The sequence below is a fragment of the Glycine max genome, chromosome 13, assembly GCF_000004515.6.
Source record: "Glycine max cultivar Williams 82 chromosome 13, Glycine_max_v4.0, whole genome shotgun sequence".
NCBI classification, from domain to species: Eukaryota; Viridiplantae; Streptophyta; class Magnoliopsida; order Fabales; family Fabaceae; genus Glycine; species Glycine max.
The window spans coordinates 4,945,607-4,950,388 of record NC_038249.2 but is presented as its reverse complement, the minus strand read 5'-3'; positions in this window follow the sequence as shown (position 1 = coordinate 4,950,388).

Sequence of the window (4,782 nt, the reverse complement as noted above, 5' to 3'; positions counted from 1 at the left end):
TCCCTTAGCATCTAAAGCTCAATATAATAAAATTAAGAGCGATGCTAAGCATTATATTTGGGATTACCCCTATTTGTGGAAGTTGTGCAGTGACCAGGTTATTAGGAGATGCATTCCAGACCATGAGATTGACTCAGTCCTGCAATTCTGTCATTCTTTCGCACCAGGTGGCCATCTTGGCATACAGAGGACAACTCACAAGGTGCTTGACTACGGTTTCTATTGGCCCACCATCTTCAAGGATGCGTGGAGAATCTGTAGCACTTGTGAGCCTTGTCAAAGAGCAGGCGGCTCATTTTCATGGAGACAGCAAATGCCTCAACAACCCATGTTATTCTATGAGGTGTTTGATGTCTGGGGTATAGATTTTATGGGGCCTTTCCTTGTCTCTTTTGGTTTTGTTTATATTCTCCTTGCTGTTGATTATGTTTCAAAATGGGTGGAAGCCAAACCCACCAGAACTAACGATGCTAAGGTTGTTGTGGATTTTGTTAGATCTAATCTGTTTTGCATGTTTGGAGTCCCTAGAGCCATTGTTAGTGATCAAGGCACCCATTTTTGTAACAGATCCATGTATACCTTGCTCAAAAAGTATGGGGTCGTGCACAGAATGTCCACACCTTACCACCCCTAAACTAATGGGCAGGCTGAGATTTCAAACAGGGAGATGAAAAGGATCTTAGAGAAGATTGTGCAACCGAACAGAAAGGATTGGAGCACTAGGTTGGATGATGCTCTTTGGGCACATAGGACTGCCTACAAAGCACCCATAGGAATGTCTCCTTATCGGGTTGTGTTTGGCAAGGCATGCCATCTTCCTGTAGAGATAGAGCACAAATCCTACTGGGCTGTAAAGACCTACAACTTCTCCATTGATCAGGATGGAGAGGAAAGGAAGTTGCAACTAAGTGAGCTAGATGAGATCCGTTTAGAAGCCAATGAGAAATTCAAATTCTATAAGGAGAAGACCAAGAAGTTCCATGACAGCTTGATAGCTAAGAAAGACTTCGTGGTTGGACAGAAAGTTTAATTGTATAACTCTAGGCTCAAACTCATGAGTGGTAAGTTGAGGTCAAAGTGGATTGGTCCTTTTGTGGTGACTAATGTTTTTTCCTTATGGTACACTTGAGATCAAAAGTGAATCCGCAGATAAAAGCTTCAAGGTCAATGGACACCGGCTGAAACCATTCCTCACAAATCCCTCCTTAGTGGATGTAGTGGTGGAGGAGATGATGTAAGCTCCATTGGAGCTTGTAGGCCTAGGATCTTCTTCATCAATGGATTCCTTTGCTTCTTGGAAGATGAATGGCAGCGAAATGGAGAAGGAAGAGAGAGAGGAGATGCCACTTCAAGGAGAAGATGAGTCTAGAAGAAGCTCACCCTATAGGAGGCCATGGATAAGAGCTTGGAGGAAGAAGGAGATGAATGAAGGGAGAGGAAGAGAAGAGCCCGAAATTTTGTGCTCTAAAAGAGCTCTGAAATCGGAAGTTTAATATTCAAATGATCAAAGTTCAAAAAAAATGCACACACATGACCTCTATTTATAGCCTAAGTGTCACACAAAATTGGAGGGAAATTTGAATTTCTATTCAAATTTCACTTGGATTTGAAATTGAATTTGTGGAGCCAAGATTTCAATAATTATGATTAGTGAATTTTAGTTATGGTTCAGCCCACTAATCCAAGATCAAGTCCAAGATTCTCCACTAAGTGTGCTTAGGTGTCATGAGGCATGTAAAGCATGAAGGACATGCACAAAGTGTGACTATATGATGTGGCAATGGGGTGTAGCAAGCAAATGCTCACCTCCCCCTCTAAAATTTAATTGGATTGGGTTTCTCCCAATTCAATTAAATTTATTTTCCAACACACACATCAAATATTCACTTAATGTATGTGAAATTACAAAACTACCCCTAATACATAAACTAGTCTAGGTGCCCTTAATACAAGGGCTGAAAAATCCTACATTTCTAGGGTACCTTACCCATATTATGGAGCCCTAAATACAAGGCCAAAAAATAATGAAACCTTAATCTAATATGTACAAAGATAAGCGGGCTCATACTTAGCCCATGGGCCCGAAATCTACCCTAAGGCTCATGAGAACCCTAAGGTCTTCTCTTGCATCTCTGACCCAATCTTCTTAGAGCCTTCTATCCAATGCCCTTACGGAGTAGGATTGCATCAGGAGACCTCCTTACTTCACCTTACTTCTCTTCTGCCATGACTTAGGGAGTTTTCTTTTTCTGTCTCCTTCTTTACTTTTATTGCACTTGTCCAATTTTATTGATTGTTTTGATTGCTCTTGATCTTGTGATTATGCTACATTGAGGACAATGTGTTGTTTAAGTGTTGGGGGGAGATTGTTCTTTAATTTTATTGATTTTGTTGGGTTTTCTAGTTTAATTTTTTTAGGTTTTCTAGGTTAATTCTGTTATTTTGGTTTTATGTTTTATGTACAACATTGCATGTTTCTCTTTGAATTATAGGTTATGTACAAGTAATGGGTAATTGTTTTTTAAATAGGAGTTTCTTGGCATTTTGTGAATTGAAATCCTTGTTTTTCTCTGCATGTCAAGTTAGTTTTGAAAGTTCGAATTGGAAGTGATAGATTTACCCTTGGTGAGAATTTGAGCCATCATCATCTATTTTATTCGGTGTGTTTTGCCCCATTGATTGCTTGCACAATAGTCTTGGCTTGACTCTTGTTGATACTTCTTGTTTCACATGCATGTTGGGAGATGATTTAGGCATTTTTTTCTTATAAGCCTCTAGCCAAATGAGTCTACCTTGAATTAATTCCTTTGATAGCCCCTTTGAGCCTATGTTCCCTTTTCTTTGTTTTGAAGCTCATTACAAGCCTTAAGTGAAAAACCATGATCTCACCCTACCCTTAAGGAATTTTGGAGCTTTGGAATTGTTTTGGGAATAAGTGTGGGGGGGTACGTTTCATTGGAGATATGTTTTTGTTGGCCATGCTTGATGTATATACATATATTGTCTAATTGTGCTTTATTTTTCAATTTCTTTCAATTGCTACTATTCACGTTCAAAAAAAAAAGTTCAAAAAAAAAAACAGAAAAAGAATGAAGTTTAATACACGAGGTCTTGGTTTGAAGGCTTGGATTGGTTTGAGGACTTGGTTGACTTTGTTTTGGGTTTACTTTTTATGCTTAATTTTTAATTTTGGTTTTGGGGTTTACTACTTTTTCTTAGTTCTCACTTATTCCCCATTGCTCCTCTATTCCTTTGGGTTTTAGCTACTTATCCCATACTTTCATCTACCTTGTCCTTGGCCCCATTACAACCTTGAAAGACCTTTTGATCCTCATATGCATGTGTTTGTGGTGTGGTTTTCAATTTTAGAGTCTTGCCAAGTATATGTGGTTGCTCGCTGTTTAAATTACAAAAACAAACAACCCCCCTCAATTTGTTACTATTTTATTACTATCTGTTATGAACGTTTGGTTGACCATTGCTCGTTGGGAGACGACCTGGGATCACTTCCTAAATACTGCATTTTTAATGTTTATTTGATTCAGGTACGGCCTTGATCATAAATCTATACAAATATCTACACTATTTACTGCATCATTAATGGTATCTACAAAGAAAACAAAATTCTCATCTGTCGGATGTCTCATGGTCTCAAAAATGTTGAAATGCACAACATCATCACCAAACTCCATGGAAAGAGTCCCTGCATGTACATCAATTTTTGTCTTAGCTGTCATGAAAAATGGTCTCCCTATTATCAATGTGGACCCTTTGCTAGAGGACTCATTCTCCATATCCAAAATGTAAAAATTTGCTAGAGGACTCAATGTACACCAAGTTGTGCAAACAAACTCCACAAATCAGTTCACTTTTACGACATAAAATACACTAAATAATGCACACACTACTCTCTACACTACTAATCTGTTTACATTCTACTACTCCTCTATTTTTTTTTTTTACCACTACTCTGTTCTACTACTAACACTTATTCTATATAACAACATTAACAAGACTAATGCAATATGTCAAACAATTAGGGTGTCAAGAATGATAATGCAAAATGCACAAAATGCAGAACCTACTATATAATGTAGAACCACATGCAAAAATGAGTATTATTTTCTTTTTCCAATGGACAAATGCAAAACTACACTACTATACTAATGTCGGTTATGAGTGAATCAATGTTGGCACACAATGAATCATATCCCCGACAACAATGCCAATTTTGATAACGAATGTCAAATGTTCAAAAACAAATAAAACTAGGAAATTATGTAGCACAAGATTAACCTAAGCCGAACTTAAAAATATAATTCAATTTGGTTCCTATATTCATTCACTTATAAACAAAAAGGGGAAAATTTTATCGAACAGTTTGTAAGCAACTATAAAGCAATACGAAAACACACAAAAATAGAGATGAAGAAACAAAACAAAATAAGAACATAATACAAGTCAAGTTTAATAGCATCAATCCAATTCACCAAACCAATGCAAATCGAATTATCACAGTTACTACAAATGATAAATAGCCTTAGGTAGTTATTTTGTTGATGATAAAATGCATGCTATCACATGTATACAAGTTCTATTTTTCTGTTAATAAAATAACACATCTGCATTTTGTTCTCAATTTCTGTTTTCACAACAAATTCATCTTGTTCATTCATGACACATATTTAGGGTAACAATTGTTGGTTTGGTTTATGCAACATTGTTTGTTCAAAAGGGGTTGAAGAGACTTTGGTAACAATATAAAAAAGGTACATGAGAGTT